The sequence below is a fragment of the Pseudorca crassidens genome, chromosome 2 (genome assembly GCF_039906515.1).
Source record: "Pseudorca crassidens isolate mPseCra1 chromosome 2, mPseCra1.hap1, whole genome shotgun sequence".
Classification (NCBI taxonomy): domain Eukaryota; kingdom Metazoa; phylum Chordata; class Mammalia; order Artiodactyla; family Delphinidae; genus Pseudorca; species Pseudorca crassidens.
The window spans coordinates 59,259,780-59,278,984 of record NC_090297.1 but is presented as its reverse complement, the minus strand read 5'-3'; the positions used below and the strand labels follow the sequence as shown (position 1 = coordinate 59,278,984).

At 34.7% G+C, this 19,205-nt stretch overlaps 1 long non-coding RNA gene across 1 annotated transcript in view; it reads right to left on the bottom strand.

Moving 5' to 3' along the window:
* LOC137210713 (uncharacterized) overlaps positions 1 to 13,162 on the bottom strand; it is a 60,016-nt gene extending 46,854 nt beyond the window's left edge. The window contains exon 1 of the long non-coding RNA XR_010936673.1: positions 13,082 to 13,162. This is a non-coding gene — a long non-coding RNA (uncharacterized lncRNA). The remainder of the gene's footprint in view (positions 1 to 13,081) is intronic.
* Between the last annotated feature and the right edge of the window lie 6,043 nt (positions 13,163 to 19,205).

Sequence of the window (19,205 nt, the reverse complement as noted above, 5' to 3'; positions counted from 1 at the left end):
ACTGAAATAAAGTGGTTGGCAGGCTGTGTTCCTCTCTGGAAGCTCTGGGGAAGATTCCACTTGCAAGTTCCTTCAGATTGGTGGCAGAATTTCGTTTCTTATGGTTGTACAGCTGAGTCCCCCTTCTTTGCTGGCTGTTAGCTGGGGGTTCCCTTTCGCTCCTAGAAACCTCACTCCAATCCATGCACATGGGTACTTACATCTCAGAGCCAGCAATGGCACCAAGAATCTTTCTCACACTTGGAAACTCTCTCATGTCCTTTTCTGTTGCATCTCTTTGACCGATTCTTCTGCCTTCTTCTTCTGATTTTAACGGCTTGTGTGATATTGGGCTCACTTAAATAATCTGGGTTAAACACTCTACCTTAATCTCTGATAGTAACCTTAGTTATATCTGCACAGTCCCTTCACAACAGTATATAGACTAGTGTTTGGTGGGATCATCAGGAGACAAGAATCTTGGGAGGGTGGAAATCTTTAGAATTCTCCCTATCATTATTTGTATGTGCTCAAGACACCTCAAATTGCAGTATGTCCAAAGCTGAATTTATTTCTTTCCAATTCCTTACCCAATATTATTTATCCTCCCGTATTTCCTCTCTCTGTTAATAAGACCATCAGCCAGTGTCATCTAAAGCAGAACCTAGTGCCAATACCTTCTATGGCCACATCCAAACAATCAGTAGTTCAAAACCCAAAAAGAAGGAGCTCTGGAAAGACCTCAGGCTTTTACTTGGGATGCCAATGTTACTTCTGAAATGTTTCTAAAACCCCTCAGATCTTCCCTATCCTTATCATTACAATCCTGCTTTAGATCCTCATTATCTTTTCCCTATACCTTTACACTTGTGTTAATCTCTTGGTTTATCCCCTTATTCCCTACTTTCTACTTCTTCACAAACCCCATTCATTAGAGTAAACATATAAAATTTAAATTGAGTTCTAAATCCAGCAATGGTTGACTGGGTTATTTCAGACAAACTTTCTTATGGATGATAATTATAAAAGTCAGGCAAATCAGGCTTAAAAAATTGGAAGGAATTGAAAAGTTACCAACAACAAGAATCTGGGAGAGGAAGGAAAGCAAAAGAGGTAAGCTTGGCAATTAGTACTTGTTTTTCTGTTCAGGAATTTACTAATTCTAAAAGTACTGTTGGAGATTTTGAGAAGGTATGCAGAGTTTCTGGCAGACTCAAGGGGCTGGGAGAACCAAAACTGGATTCAGGACTCACCAAGCAGGAAGGACCCTGATATCTACCTGGCTTTCTATTGTGACTCCACATGGTTAAACATATGAGAAGGTGTGACAGCCATGAAAAGAACTCAAATCCTCTCAGCTTCAAATCCTCTCAGGCCTTTATTGTATTAAGATAATCTGGTATTGCTATTGTCTTTAGCCTAGATGCAGGCTAGAAACAAAATTTAAAATTCTTTTTAGAGAAAAAAAATCCAGTCTCAAATGATTTTTATGTTTAATGTCTGACATTCAGTGAAACATAATTAAACATACAAAAAGATTTAATCAAAAGCCAATAAAAACAGCAAATATAAAAACAGACCCACCAGAGACACACGTAATTAAATGTTCAAACCTAGTCATTAAGATAAATGGGATAAATATGCTCAAATAATTAAAATACAAAGTGGAGAATTTAAGCAGAGGACTAGAACCTATATAAAAGAATAAATAGAAATTTAGTACTGAAAAATATAATGACTGAAAGTAAAAACTTAATTGATGGCCTTAAGAGAAGAGTAGACTTAAATAAAAAAGAATCAGCATATTAGAAAGTAGTCTAGAAGGATATATCTAGACTAAAGCACTGAGAGATGAGAGGATTGAAAATCTAAAAAAAGCCTAAGAGAAATAGGAGTTATGTTAATAAGGACTACCACACAAATAATTGGAGTTCCAGAAGAAAAGAGGAGAAAGACTGGGCCAGAACCAATACTTAAACCTAGTCTGTATTCACTAATATGGATGGATAATTATCTTAATGGTAGAAAGGTTTGAATGCTCAGTCACCTTCATATCAATTCTCCTTTTTTGTTATTCCATCTTTGATGCATTTAGCATTCATAAAAATTAATATATAAGGTGCCCACACATCATGTATACTCTAATTCAGAGACAATTTAAGAGATTTTATGAAGTTATTTGATAATACATTATTTTTGCCTTTTAAAGTTGTCTTTAGTACCTAGTTCTCCCTTAAGTATGATTCCAATGTGTATTTATCAAAATAACTAGTTTATTTTTAGGCAGCTGAAATAAAATCAGTGTTTAAGACTAGTTGGCCTAAAGAATAAAATCTTGGCTACTTGCCATGGATGCAAGACGCAATGTTATTCCATCCTGTTTAACTGCTAAGTTTTTATCTCCTCAAATTCCTTTATTTTAATTCTATTATTTATGGTTGAATTTACTTAGATTTTTATACTACTTCAAAATCATTTTCTCTGTTTCTTCAGCTGTCTTAACTAGTCTTCATATGACAACTTCTTCTAAAGTGCAAGCTTAAAATACCTTTAACTAGAAGATGTTTTCTTTGTAAGCTGGAATCAAAGAACTACATTCTCCTGAATCAGCTCTCAATTTAATGCACACATGACATTGAGGAACTTCCCCATTAATGTCATGTTTATTTTGAGATAAACCTATTTCACTCCATTCTACTCTTCTGCCTTGGTTATTAGAGACAGATTCTGACCCACTGAACATTCCTCAAGAAAATATTGTATATATGTAATTATTTAATTGCATTCTCTTCTGAGCACATAGAATTTTTGCACAGTTTTAAAAATGTTTTTTGAAGGGGAGATATTGATTACTAATATCAATGGGTCAGCTCTATGTAATACACGAGCAGACTAGGTTTTTACCCACATATTGCAGAAGATCTGCCTCTAACCTAAATTATTACACATTTGCTAGTTATGATATTCTACCAATAGTAATTATTTTTATATGCTAATTACTATTTTAAAAGCAAATCTTCCTGAAAAGAGTATCACATTGAGTTTCTCACAGACAGCTGTATTTCAACATTTTAGCTTGCTGCCCCAAATTCATGAGCAACCTGAGATAAAGACGTGCCCTGGATCTTTGGCAGGCAGGTAAGCACACAAGATAGAGGATGGCAAAGGGGCAGAAAAAGAGAGAAGGTAGGAATGAGATGCCAAGGATATATTTGTTTATCTCCCAGTTTTGTGGAGTAGGCCAACATCTTCACCCTTGTCATGATTGGCCTTATGACCTAGAGTATAGTATGCTTATCTGGAGATACCTTTTGAAAATAGAAGTATGATTTATAAAGAATTACAGAAATCATCAATTTTAGTCTCACAGTGTGGTTTCAGGGTTTTCCAATCACCAATAATATTTTCTCCATCTCTCTCAGTATATTTCCTTTTGATTTATCATGGATCAGTTCTGGTCTGTTTTGTCTATAAAGCTTTATCTTGTCTTGTAACCCACAAGGATTCCCTGATACTCTGAAACATTAATTTGACACTGACCTGTTAGACAACATAAAAGATTTATTATTTATATTATTGAAGCTCCAGAAGAAGCGAGTCTGGTGCAAAAAAAATTTTTTGAAGAAATAATGGCTGGAAGAAACTTACAGATTAAATACAGTTTAAAAAATGCCCTTAAAGGGTAAACTCATGGAAGTTCACACTTAGACACATGATTATCAAACTGGTGAAAACCAAAGACAAAGAAAAAAATGTTGAAATCAGCCAAAGCAAAATGACATTTTATCTATAGGGGAATAATGATTCAAATACAGTGGATTTCTCATCTGAAACCATGGAGGCCAGAAGACAATAAGACATTTGTCAAGTGATAAAATAGAGTAATTGTCAACTCCAAATTCTATATCAAAAGAAAATATCCCTCACGATAGAAGGCGAAATAAAGACATTTTCAGATGAAGGAAAACAAGGAGAATCTGTTATCAAAAGACTTACTCTGAAAGAAATATTAAAGAAAGTTCTTCAATAAGAAGAAAACTTTAGGTGGAAAGAACTTCAGAAATGAAGGAAAAACAACAGAAATGGTAAATACCTCATTAACTGTACTAAAATATTTTATCTTAAGTTTTGTAAAATATGCATAACAGTTATATTTAAAAATTATAACATTGGTGAGTTTTGAAATGTGTGTAGTGTAATATATATGCCAACTACAAAAAATGGGATAAAGTAAAGGGACTGTATGGTATAAGTTTTCTAAATTCCATTTAAAGTGATAAAATATTAATTCTATGTGAAGTGTACATAACTGTAAAGTTAATATGTATATTATAATCCTAGAGAGATCACTAAAAAAACTGAACACAAAATATAGTAAAAAATTAGAGAAGAAAAAGCAATACTAAAAAGAAGTCAAATAACTTAAAAGAAGGCAGGAAAGGGAAAACAATAGAATAAAATCAAAATAAATAATAAAATGCTAAACGTAAATTCAAGCATATCAGTAATTACATATGTGTAAATGATCTAAACACACCAAGTAAAAGATACACTGTCAAAATGGATTAAGCAAAACAAGGCCCAGGATAAATCCAAAGAGAAATAGGCCAAGACACATATTAATCAAGCTGTCAAAAATTAAATACAAAGAAAGCATATTAAAAGCAGCAAGGGCAAAACAACAAATAACACACAAGGGAATCCCCATAAGGTTAACAGCTGATCTCTCAGCAGAAACTCTGCAAGCCAGAAGGGAGTGGCAGGACATACTGAAAGTGATGAAGGAGAAAAACCTGCAACCAAGATTACTCTACCCAGCAAGGATCTCATTCAGATTTGATGGAGAAATTAAAAACATAACAGACACGCAAAAGCTGAGAGAGTTCAGCACCACCAAAACAGCTTTACAACAAATGGTAAAGGAACTTCTCGAGGCAGGAAACACAAGAGAAGGAAAAGACCTATAATAATGAACCCAAAACAATTTAGAAAATGGGAATAGGAACATACATATCGATAATTACCTTAAGTATAAATGGACTAAATGGTCCCACCAAAAGACAGAGACTAGCTGAATGGATACAAAAACAAGACCCATGTATATGCTGTCTACAAGAGACCCACTTCAGACCTAGAGACACATACAGACTGAAAGTAAGGGGATGGAAAAATATATTCCATGCAAACGGAAACCAAAAGAAAGCTGGAGTAGCAATTCTCATATCAGACAAAATAGACTTTAAAATAAAGACTATTAGAAGAGACAAAGAAGGACACTACTAATGATCAAGGGATCGATCCAAGAAGAAGATATAACAATTGAAAATATTTATGCACCCAACATAGGAGCACCTCAATACATAAGGCAAATACTAACAGCCATAAAAGGGGAAATCGACAGTAACACATTCATAGTAGGGGACTTTAACACCCCACATTCACCAATGGACAGATCATCCAAAATGAAAATAAATAAGGAAACCCAAGCTTTAAATGATATATTAAACAAGATGGACTTAATTGATATTTATAGGACACTCCATCCAAAAACAACAGAATACACATTTTTCTCAAGTGCTTATGGAACATTCTCCTGGATAGATCATATCTTGGGTCACAAATCAAGCCTTGGTAAATTTAAGAAAATTGAAATTGTATCAAGTATCTTTTCCGGCCACAATGCTATGAGACTAGATATCAATTACAGGAAAAGATCTGTAAAATATACAAACACATGGAGGCTAAACAATACACTACTTAATAATGAAGTGATCACTGAAAAAATCAAAGAAGAAATCAAAAAATACCTAGAAACAAATGACAATGGAGACACGACGACCCAAAACCTATGGGATGCAGCAAAAGCAGTCCTAAGAGGGAAGTTTATAGCAATACAAGCCTACCTTAAGAAACAGGGAACATCTCAAATAAACAACCTAACCTTGCACCTAAAGCAATTAGAGAAAGAAGAACAAAATAACCCCAAAGGTAGCAGAAGGAAAGAAATCATAAAAATCAGATCAGAAATAAATGAAAAAGAAATGAAGGAAACGATAGCAAAGATCAATAAAACTAAAAGCTGGTTCTTTGAGAAGATAAACAAAATAGATAAACCATTAGCCAGACTCATCAAGAGAAAAAGGGAGAAGACTCAAATCAATAGAATTAGAAATGAAAAAGAAGTAACAACTGACACTACAGAAATAAAAAAGATCATGAGAGATTACTCGAAGCAACTCTATGCCAATAAAATGGACAACCTGGAAGAAATGGACAAATTCTTAGAAACGCACAACATGCCAAGACTGAATCAGGAAGAAATAGAAAATATGAACAGACCAATCACAAGCACTGAAATTGAAACTGTGAATAAAAATCTTCCAACAAACAGAAGCCCAGGACCAGATGGCTTCACAGGCGAATTCTATCAAACATTTAGAGAAGAGCTACCACCTATCCTTCTCAAACTCTTCCAAAATATAGCAGAGGGAGGAACACTCCCAAATTCATTCTACGAGGCCATCATCACCTTGATACCAAAACCAGACAAGGATGTCACAAAGAAAGAAAACTACAGGCCAATATCACTGATGAACATAGATGCAAAAATCTTCAACAAAATACTAGCAAACAGAATCCAACAGCACATTAAAAGGATCATATACCATGATCAAGTGGGGTTTATTCCAGGAATGCAAGGATTCTTCAATATATGCAAATCTATCAATGTGATACACCATATTAACAAATTGAAGGAGAAAAACCATATGGTAATCTCAATAGATGCAGAAAAATATTTGACAAAATTCAACACCCATTTATGATAAAAACCCTGCAGAAAGTAGGCATAGAGGGAACTTTCCTCAACATAATAAAGGCCATATATGACAAACCCACAGCCAACATCATCCTCAATGGTGAAAAACTGAAAGCATTTCCACTAAGATCAGGAACAAGACAAGGTTGCCCACTCTCACTACTCTTATTCAATATAGTTTTGGAAGTTTTAGCCACAGCAATCAGAGGTGAAAAGGAAATAAAAGGCATCCAAATCAGAAAAGAAGAAGTAAAGCTGTCACTGTTTGCAGATGAGACGATACTATACATAGAGAATCCTAAAGATGCTACCAGAAAACTACTAGAGCTAATCAATGAATTTGGTAAAGTTGCAGGATACAAAATTAATGCACAGAAATCTCTGGCATTCCTACACACTAATGATGAAAAATCTGAAAGTGAAATCAAGAAAACACTCCCATTTACCACTGCAACAAAATATCTCGGAATAAACCTACCTAAGGAGACAAAAGACCTGTATGCAGAAAATTATAAGACACTGATGAAGGAAATTAAAGATAATACAAATAGATGGAGAGATATACCATGTTCATGGATTGGAAGAATCAACATTGTGAAAATGACTATACTACCCAAAGCAATCTACAAATTCAATGCAATCCCTATGAAACTACCACTGGCATTTTTCACAGAACTAGAACAAAAAATTTCACAATTTGTATGGAAACACAAAAGACCCCGAATAGCCAAAGCAATCTTGAGAACGAAAAATGGAGCTGGAGGAATCAGGCTCCCTGACTTCAGACTATACTACAAAGCTACAGTAATCAAGACAGTATGGTACTGACACAAAAACAGAAAGATAGATCACGGAACAGGATAGAAAGCCCAGAGATAAACCCACGCACATATGTTCACCCTATCTTTGATAAAGGAGGCAGGAATGTACAGTGGAGAAAGGACAGCCTCTTCAATAAGTGATGCTGGGAAAACTGGACAGGTACATGTAAATGTATGAGATTAGATCACTCCCTAACACCATACACAAAAATAAGCTCAAAATGGATTAAAGACCTAAATGTAAGGCCAGAAACTATCAAACTCTTAGAGGAAAACATAGGCAGAAAACTCTATGACATAAATTGCCGCAAGATCCTTTTTGACCCACGTCCTAGAAAAATGGAAATAAAAACAAAAATAAACAAATGGGACCTAATGAAACTTCAAAGCTTTTGCACAGAAGAGGAAACCATAAACAAGACCAAGAGACAACCCTCAGAATGCGAGAAAATATTTGCAAATGAAGCAACTGACAAAGGATTTATTTCCAAAATTTACAAGCAGTTCATGCAGCTCAATAACAAAAAAACAAACAACCCAATCCAAATATGGGCAGAAGGCCTAAATAGACATTTCTCCAAAGAAGATATACAGACTGCCAACAAACACATGAAAGAATGCTCATCATTAATCATTAGAGAAATGCAAATCAAAACTACAATGAGATATCACCTAACACCAGTCAGAAAGCCCATCATCAAAAAATCTAGAAACAATAAATGCTGGAGAGGGTGTGGAGAAAAGGGAACACTCTTGCACTTCTGGTGGGAATGTGAATTGGTTCTGCCACTATGGAGAACAGTATGGAAGTTCCTTAAATAACTACAAATAGAACTACCATGTGACCCAGCAATCCCACTACTGGGAATATACCCTGAGAAAACCAAAATTCAAAAAGAGTCATGTACCAAAATGTTCATTGCAGCTCTATTTACAATAGCCCGGAGATGGAAAAAACGTAAGTGTCCATTATCGGATGAATGGATAAAGAAGATGTGGCACATATATACAATGGAATATTACTCAGCCGTAAAAAGAAAAGAAATTGAGCTATTTGTAATGAGATGGATAGACCTAGAGTCTGTCATACAGAGTGAAGTAAGTCAGAAAGAGAAAGACAAATACCGTATGCTAACACATATATATGGAATTTAAGAAAAAACAATGTCATGAAGAACCTAGGGGTAAGACAGGAATAAAGACACAGATCTACTGGAGAACGGACTTGAGGATATGGGGAGGGGGAAGGCTGAGCTGTGACAAAGCGAGAGAAAGGCATGGACATAAATACACTAACAAACATAAGGTAGATAGCTAATGGGAAGCAGTTGCATAGCACAAGGATATCAGCTCGGTGCTTTGTGACTGCCTGTAGTGGTGGGATAGGGAGGGTGGGAGGGAGGGAGACACAAGAGGGAAGAGATATGGGAACATATGTATATATATAACTGATTCACTTTGTTAAAAAGCAGAAACTAACACACCATTGTAAAGCAATTATACCCCAATAAAGATGTTAAAAAAAAGGGCCCAGTTATAAGATATATACAAGAAAGCCACTTTTAATATAATGATTTAGGTAGGATAAAATTAAAAGGATGAAAAATGATTCTCATAAAATACTAATCAAAAGAAAACTAGAAGAGTCATGATAATATCAGACAAATTATGTCAGTACAAGAAGAATTACCAAGAATAAAGAAGGATATCACTTAATGATAAAAGGATTAATTCACCAACAAGATATAATAACCCTAAATATATATGCATCTCACAACAGAGATCCAAAATACATGAAGCAAAGCTTATAGAACTAAAAGGCTAAATGGACCAATTCACAATTATAGTGAATTTCACTGATCAATAGAACAAGTAGATAGAAAATCAGCATGGATACAGATGACACGCAATAAAAACATCAACCAACAAGATCTTATTGAAATTTATAGAACTATCCATTTAGCAATAGCAGAATTCCCATGCCTTTCCAATGCACACAGGACAATTAACAAGATGGACCACATCCTTGGTCATTAAACAAATATTAATAAATTTTAAAAAAATGAAATAAAAAAAAGTTTGTTCTCTGGCCGAAATGGAATTGAACTAGCAATGAACTGCAAAAAAGATGTGAACAAAATCCTCAAATACTTTGAAATTAAACTAAGAGAAAGAGGAGTTTTCAAGAGAAACAGGAACATTTTTGAATTGAAAGAAAATGAGAATATAATATATCAAAATTTGTAGGATGCAGCTAAAGCAGTTCTTAGAGGGAAATGTATAATTTTAACTATTAGTAATATAAAAGAAGAAAGGTCTCATAATCAATAGTTTACTTTTTCACCTTAAGAAACCAGAAAAAGAAAAACCCTTAACAAGCAGAAGAAAAAATAATAAGGAAAAGGACAGAAACCCATGAAGTTGAAATCGGGGAAAAAATAGAGAAAATTAGTGAAACCCAACTGGTTGTGATGGTTAATTTTATGTGGCAACATGGCTGGGCCACATAGCCCAGATATGTGGTCAAAAATTATTCTGGATGTTTTTGTGAGGGTGTTTTCCGATGATATTTGTATTTAGATTGGTGAACTTTGAGTAAAGCAGATTGTCCTTCATAATGTGTTGGGCATCATCCAACTGGTTGAAGGCATGAATAGAACAAAAGACTGACCTCCACCAACCAAAAAAAAATTCTCCAGCAGGTTGCCTTCAGACTTAATCTGAAACACTGGCTTTTGCAGAAGACTGCCTGTGAACTCAACCGGAACTCTTTCCTGCGTTAACCGCCATATTAACAGAATAAATGTGAATCTTTGAATCATGATATCTCTAGTTTACTTAATACCTAAATGCTAATTAGTTCAACCACCTCTGTTCCATGAAAATTTTACATAGCATCTCACCTACTGGGCCATCAAACTCCTACTTAAGTATCTCCTATAAAGTACAAGTTTTGTATAAGGGAAGCAGTCTGCATTTCAGAAATAGGCAGATCTGTTTTTGATTCATGGCTTTGCCAATAAGTAGCTATGTATTCATGATCATATCATTTTATTTCTTTAGGTCTCAACTTCCTCATCTTTGAAATGGGGATATTTTATGGAGATCTTGTAAAAATAAGAAATGATATACATAAATCACCTACACATTGTAGGCACTCAATAAATATGTAGTTCACATTGGTGCTACAGGAATAAGGTAAAATGAGTTTCAAAATCTTTTCTTTACTACATTTAACAATTAGCAATATGCATCTTAAATGTATGTTCTGTCTTTTTTCTCTGACACTGGCACCTAGAACAACTCCTAACACATAAAAAGCACCTAATAATTTTGTTATTATCTGAATAAGAAATAGCTTATGTCAGCTGTTCTCAACTTTTTTTGTCTTATTATCCCTTTATACTGTAAAAACTACTGAGGATCCCAAAGAGCTTTTGATTATTTTGGTCATATCTATCTATATTTACTGTATTAGAGATAAAAACCAAATATTAATTAAATTTAAAATAATAAAAATAAAATTACTACTTGATAACATAAATAACAAACTTTCTAAAACAAAACAAAACAAAAAGTTAGTGAGAATAATGGTGTTGTTTTATATTTTTACAAACCTCTTTAATGTTTGGCTTAATAGAAGTTAACTAGATTCTTATGTCAGCTTCAACATCCTATCAATTACACTATGTGGTTTTAATTGAACTATGTGAAGAAAATCCAGCTTCACAAAGCTCTGTATTGGAAAGAGGAGTATTTCAGTAGCATTTTCAGATAATTATAAATATTCTTATATGATAGGATACCAAAACACAAGTGGTAGTTTCTTCAGAGTTATTTGCAATGTGGAATTTGAAGTCATGTCAGTGAATTCTGTTGCCTTAAATTCTATTAATCTACCTATAAGCTGAGTGAATCTTTTACTCATACATGATTTTGTAACATCATGCATGGATCATTTAGAAAATATCGGTTCAATGATTTATGCAGACCTTCCATATGCAAATGCATTTCTTTAGGCAATACCATCAATAGATCACATTTTTTAATATTATCACTGAGCTCAGCAGTAAAGTTTTTTTAAGTACTGTGAAGTTGTCAAGCTCACACTGCTGAATAAGAGTTTCCCAAATTTCTAATTTTTGCTAGAAAGCTCAAATTTTAACATTGGCAACAAATACTGGCAGTTATTTTTCTTAAAATGACAGGTCCACATTGTCTATTTTTGATAAAATGCTTGCCAAATACCAAAGTCTGAATAACCATAGTTACTCTGTCTGTTGTTCCATGAAAATAAAGCAATTAGCTCATTATTCAATCACACAAGCGCTTTTCCTTGAGGCAACCACTGTACTTCAGTAGGCAGAATTGCTTTATGTGTACTTCCCATTTTGTCATACAATATATTAAAAAGCAAGTACTCAAGGGTCAATAGTTAATAAACTCAGTAATATTTTACTACAGATAAATTTCCCACTTATGATGGTTCAACTTACAATTTTTCAACTTTACGATTATGCGAAAATGATACACATTCAATTCAGGAGAAACCGTACTTTGAATTTTTAATTTTGATCTTTTCTGGGCTAGTGATGCTGGGCAGTAGCAGTTGGCCGAAGCTCCCAGTCAGCCATCTGATCATGAGGTTATACTTACAGCCATTCTGTACCCACACAACCACTCTGTTTTTCACTTTCAGTACAGTATTTAATACATTACATGAGACATTCAACACTTTATTATAAAATAGGCTTTGTGTTAGATGATTTTACCAAACTGTAGACTTATTTCTGAGCATATTAAAAGTAGGATAGGCTAAGCTATGATGTTAGGTGTGTTAGGTGTATTAAATGCATTTTTGACTTACGATGGTTTCAACTTATGAAGGGTTTATTGGGATGTAACCCCATTGTAATCTGAGGAAGATCTGTACTTCATTAAGGACATTCTTAAGTGAAATTGGCATTTAAAAAAATTATAAGTGTTTGATGGTGAAAAGCTACTAGGACAGCTTGTTGTCACAGCTGTAAGAGCAAGTTTACCTCCCATAAGCTCTCTAACCTAGTTAGTGTCTAATAGGTCACTATTCTGGAATTCTAAAACATGCCTTTTGCATTTTTTATAAAATATTATAGTTTATCCTGGAATTTCAAAATAATTATTTTTAGATGATAATAAGGTTAGTAAGATTACTAAAGGTAATAACCAGTGAAAGCAAAGTAATCACTGAGAACAAACTGAGTTAATCCCTGAAAAAGTATATATTTATACCCTAAATATACTACCTTAGAACATTTAAAATACATAAGTACACATCCTATTAGCTTTCAAAAGGAAGATGTCATCACACTTCAGGTAGCCTTTGGAAGATCCCACTGTATACTCAAAAGAGAATAAGAGTGAAAAAGGTGAATAACATCTTAGCATTATTATGAAAACAGTTTTACCTGCACGTAAACATTACCTTAAAAGGTCTCAGGTACTTCCAGAAGCTCCCAGATCAAACTTTGAGAACCTCTGGCTAATATCCTTTCTGCAAAATCCTGTGGGTTATAAAATATAGCATTATGATGTGCTAAAATAGGTTTCCTGGTCCTAGATTTTCCCTTTTTTCATGGTTAGAAATCTAGGGCTCTTCAAATCCACACTGAAACCGAAAGATCCTTTTTGGTCCACCAAAAAGAACTCTGCATTGCAAACTTCACTCAATGCAAAAGCCAGCTGAGGTGAAGTCACCAGAGGCCAATAGAAGTCAGGAGTAAAGCGCCACACAGCCTTCAACCACAGTAGTTTTCAAATTGTTTGGTCAGGCCACCTCTTAGAGCCCTTTCATCTATCATTTTATGCCTCTCTGTGTTCCTTTTTTAAGATTTTGTTTTTGTGTAATGTTGCTGGGCATTCTGTCCTCAATTTTCTTGTCACACAGTGAAGGAAGTGTCCTATCTGATATGAAGCCACATGTCAGCACCTGCTCTCTGGGTTGATTTGTTCATTATTTCTATTTCTCTTTTCTGATTCTGCAGGGTCTCCTTCTGTCAACAGCAACAACCACACAACTCTATGCTGTGGGCCTGCATTCTTTTTTTATGGATGTCAAAATCCAGGGTCTGATGAGTGCCCTTGAGGCTCAGCCTATCACTTAAGGAGTGTTTCTCTTTGGATGTTCAATTTTTTGTTTAACTGAACTTGCAGTTAAGCCTTGCTGGCATGTAAAATTTGACTTTGTCTATGTGGATGGATAATCTAATTGAAAAAGGGAGGTAACTTTTTACCACACTAGGAGACAATTATGCTTTTATTATGCACAAGGATATCTTGCTTTAGGTTCACACACTCAAACATCAGTCTAATACAGTGCAATCCAATTCAATGTAGCAACCATATATTGAGATGCCACTGAGGATAGGCACTATGTATAAATGGACTGGGATTCTTTGGAAATAAACAAATGATTACACTTGAAGACACAGGTAACACAGAAAGAGTGATGCCTTTAACCTGGCTAGGGTAGGTGACTTTAGGCTTTTGTGGCACATCAGTAAGCATAGTCCATCTACGTATTTTTTAATGGTTCATGGCAGCTTATATTGTGTTAGGCAGATGATTGTTTACAATTAGGCAGATGGTTTTAAACTCAAATGGCCTGAGTAAGTAGCTTTAAGCTTCAGGCTTCAGTAGAAATATAGGATTTTAACCTTGGTCACTGTAACATTAATACATTGTTCAGGTAAGTGTTGTTTTCATAAAGAGAAGGATGCAGGTGCAGATCTTAGCACATGCCAGCTGTAGGGACCATAGTGTACTGGCCAATTAGAGTGGAGCTTGAACAACATAATACTGCTTAGCTTGGTATTTTAGACAAAGCCAGAATAAGAATGAAATCACAAAATGAGGATGAGGAAACATGCATGAGGAAATATCAGACAAGTCAAAGTTGAGGGACATTCTACTTTTCAAAAATGTCAATGTTATAAATAAGTAAGCTGAGCATATTTGTCAGATTAAAGGACATTAGAGATGGCAACTTAATATAGCGCTTGATCTTGGAAAGGATTTGTACTGATAAAAATATTTCTTTAAAGGATAATATTGCTGTAATTACAAAACTCTGATTATAGACTATATATTAGGAACAGTATCAGATGCTAAATTTCCTGAATTTGGTGATTTCACTGCAACTATGTAAAAAGGAAATACATTATCTATGCTACAGTTTTTATGAGTGAAAGGTCATGAGTTTTACAATTTTTTTCTCAAATGGTTCCTCAAATAAAACAATGTATATATTATATAGGTGCATATAAGGGTGTGTGTGTGTGTGTGTGTGTGTGTGCGCGTATGTGTATGTGGGTGGGGGAGAGAGAGAGAGATAAAGTAAAAAACAAATGCGGCAAAATATTAATAATGAGTGAAACTACATGAAGGATACGTGTATATGCATGTTCTTTGTAATACTCTTGTAAATTTTTTCTAGGTTTGAGTTTTTAGAAAATATATAGAGTAATGAAAAAACAGTCTTCCTTCTTATCCCCACCCCCACCCCACCCCTTCAAAGGCTTACTTTCCAGGGAGGATTGTGAAAAAATAATTGCTTCCTTTACTCTGATTCTCAGTCGGATATCTGGCCATAAGATCTGGACCTTTTTTAAAACTCTAAAAGCAGATGAGAGCCTCCCTGGTGTAGAACCCTTTTGAATTTCTAGCTTTAAATCTTTAGTGTCAAGCCTTGGTAGGTAGAGCTGTAACAACTTCACCAAATTTAAGAATCACTCATCAGCCCATGACCACAACTTGTGATGGATTTTGCCCATTACACAAATTCTGAACTTAATTTCAGACAACCAAAGTGGCACATTCCCAAAAGAGTGAAAGATATTTTTTCATGCACAAATGAAAAAGGAATGGGGTTCCTAATTTTAAAGCAAATATTTTATTTGGTTAATGCAGAAAAACAAATCTAAGAAACTATGGCAAATCCAATGGACCAAACAGTATTTAAGTGAACTTCATTTCTAAGAATCACATTTGCCTAGAAAATAAGAGCAGAACTGGCATAGTTAAAAATATTCTTCAGACTTTTGATTAGAATCAAAGCAAAGGAATGTAAATGAGTAAATTAAGGGGAAAAATGAAAACAAACTAATAAGCTAGAAGAAAAAATACATTTCTTGAAGAGAAATGATAAAGATCTTGAGGAACAGATTATTCATAGATGAAAAAGAAGATGAGATCTTAAAGATTAAGAGAAACTAATATGTGAAGAGGAAAAGGTCAATCACCCAGATCTAGTTATTCTTAAAGATGGTGTCAGTAAAAAGGGAGATGTTTTTTATTAACAGGAAAGGGAAATAGGGCCCAAAGTAACCAACAAAAGAAAAATGGCAAATGCATAGCTAGCAAACAGGCTGCCCAGAAAGTATCAGGTTCCAGGAAGCTGTTGAGAAGTACCCTCTTAAAGCTGCAGTTGGAGATTTCACAGTAAGCATATAAAAATACTACCCCTCCCCCAACAGCTAAATTAGAATATTACAAACTATATAGGTTTGAGATGAAAAGATCAGAAAGTGTCATAAGAACAGATCTTAAGAATTGCTAGTGAGCTTTAAGGTGACACCCACCAGGAGTAGCATGTAGACACTGAGTGTGTCCTGAGAAACTATGCCCCTAAACTTTGGAATTATGACTCTGAGGGTAGACAAAGCTAAGATAAAACAGATTAAAGTGGATATAAGAAAGACAGTAGGTTGAGTTCAGGCCTGGACAAAATATTGGTCCAATGGGTGAAATTATCCAGCTCAGAAAGCTAACACTGACAAGATTTATTTTTCACTGGTTGCTTTGGTCATTCCAAGAATTCATTAACTTCATATATCTCACTATAGGACAAACCAGAAGACAAAATCAGAAGTGTATAGAAAATCAAACATCTGAGTGGAAGGAAAAGGGAAGATGAAATGAAATAAAGTTTTTGGTTCCAGGTAAAAGTGCTCATGTAATGTGTGCTGGAGAAATGAAAAGTCTAAGAAGTCAGATAAGCTATTACAAACACAATCAAGCCTTCATAAAAGATATGTAGGGGGAGAGAAGAGAAAAATTCAAACACCAGAAGCAAATTTCACTATTGCAGAAACAGAGTTAGCAGAAAGAAAGACTTAAAACATTCCAAAAATAAGGAACAAGTGACTTGATTAGTACAAGGAAGAGGTCATGGGCATCACTAGGTCCTTGGGGAAACAAGCTTCAAAAAAATCAACAGTAGTTTTACCTCTGGAATCCACTGAAGATGATTATTCAGATGGAACAAATGTGAAGACTGTGGGTATCTTCCCAAGGACACAGGTTTCTCAGGTGTAAGCAATTCCATAGCAAAACTGTCAACTGTTAGTTACCACAGCACAAAACTGAAAATGTCTGCTCAAAGTTAATAAGGAAGACATCAGTAAACAGAACCTATAATCAGTTCAGTACTGGTGCCAGAAAATGGGTGCCAAAGGTTAAATGGAAATTAATAAGTTTTTAATATGCTAGGTGGAAAAGAAAGACACCTCAAAATAAGATCTGGTGATTGGGACTGTAATAATTGCAACCGCCAAACTGCACTAAGTGAAATGTCAGGCAAAGAAAGACAAATACTGTATGTTTTCACTTACATATGGAATCTAAAAAATAAAACTAACAAATATAACAAAACAGAAACAGACTCAGATACAGAGAACAAACTAGTAGTTAGCAGAAAGGAGCGGGTAGAGGAAGGGGTAAAATAGGTGAAGGGGATTAAAAGGTATGAACTACTCAGTATAAAATAAATAAGATACAGGGATGTAATGTACAGCACAGGGAATATAGTCAATATTTCATAATAATTTTGTATGGAGGATAGTCTATAAAAATATTGAATTACTATATTGTATACTTGAAACTAATAAATTTGTAAGTCAACTATACTTCAATTAAAAAAAAAAACTGCACTAAAGAATGTAGCAATGTCTCAGACACCATTCTCTACAAGCAGAGGACAGAATACACAGGTAGGCTTTTTTCTACCTGTGGTAATTTACATTATCTTGTAATTACTCTCCTGATGGGAGAGTTCTCCCAGTTGAAATTTTGTTCATAGTTTGTGCCATCAGGACAATTAACCTAAACTGCCAGTCATCCTGAAGTGGCCAACCAACATCTATTGCTTTTTCTTTTAACCTCAGATAACCAAGTCTTTGCTTTAGATTGATTCTAAGAATATTATTTTGACTCTAGAAGTAGGGATAAACTTTTTTTACTTGTCTGAAAGACTGAGATAGCTGTAGTAAAATTTTATTTCAGAAGTTTCTGCTTCTGGACATAAATGAACAACTACTGGACTAGCCCTCCCACTGTGAATAACTATGAAACTGGACAAAATGAATGTAATGACAGTTGTCAGATATTCAATAAGAAGTAGCATGGGACTGTGGTCCCTAAATAAGGGAAATCCATGAAGTAAGTCCCACAGTCATCCTGACTTTCTGTCTGCAGGTACTGGCTGTACTCTTACATTAGAAGATAGACCTCAAGCAAAGCATGGTATTCTCAATAAGCTGATGAGGCAGAGACCAGAGTTTGGCAATGCTGAGGCAGATAAAATGTGCAGGACGTGATGCTGGAGAGAAAAGTGCTATGCAGAATAGGAGAACCACAAACCTACAGTGGTATTCTAATGTCTTTGGCCAATATTAAATTGAATATAAGCTGGGAAAATCTCCTGGCAGAGGAGGCCTGGCAGAGAACTGCTACTGAGGAAATGCAAGCTGAATGGATATTCTTGAGATCATATAGTGCAAAGAAAAGTAGGAGTCACAAACAGACAGAATAGGGATCTCAGTGAACACCTTGAAAATGGAAATGACACTACAGAAAAGCTGTAGGGCTACTCTAGTCCTAGAACAAGGGTTACTTGTGACCTACCCTAGAAAAACTTAAAAAGATGCTTCAGAAGGATCAAGCTGATCCAGTAAATCAACTGCCTGCCAGGTCAAAACACAGCACTCTATAAAGAAAGATACAATCAAGATTCCTTACACCATACTATGAACAATAGGTAGCAAATAGTAAAAGATTACTAACCATGCAAAGAAGCAGGAATTTGTTACCTATGACCAATTAAAAAAAAAAAGAACTAGCATTTGATGGAAAAAGATACAGAGCTAACAGAAATTTTGGACTTAGAAAACAATGAATTTAAGAGAGCTATCACAAATATTTTAAGGAATTAAAAGATAAAACACAATAAGCGAAGAGGTAGGACATTTCAAAAACCAAATTAATGCCATGAAAAAATGGAAATCTAGAATTAAAAAATACAATATTTGAGATAAAAATTAAAAAGATTAATTTTATACTGATTGGGAAATACAAAAGTAAAGGTCTGCAAACTTAAAGACAATAGAATGTAAATGATTTAAAATGAAGCACAGAGAGGGGAAAAAAGCTGAGAAAGTTAACAGAGCAATGGCAAGAAGGCTAACATGCATGGACTTGGAGAAGAGACAGATTTCCCTTCCAGAGCAATCTGGAGATTGCTCCAGAATTGACAGAAGATACATAGATTACTA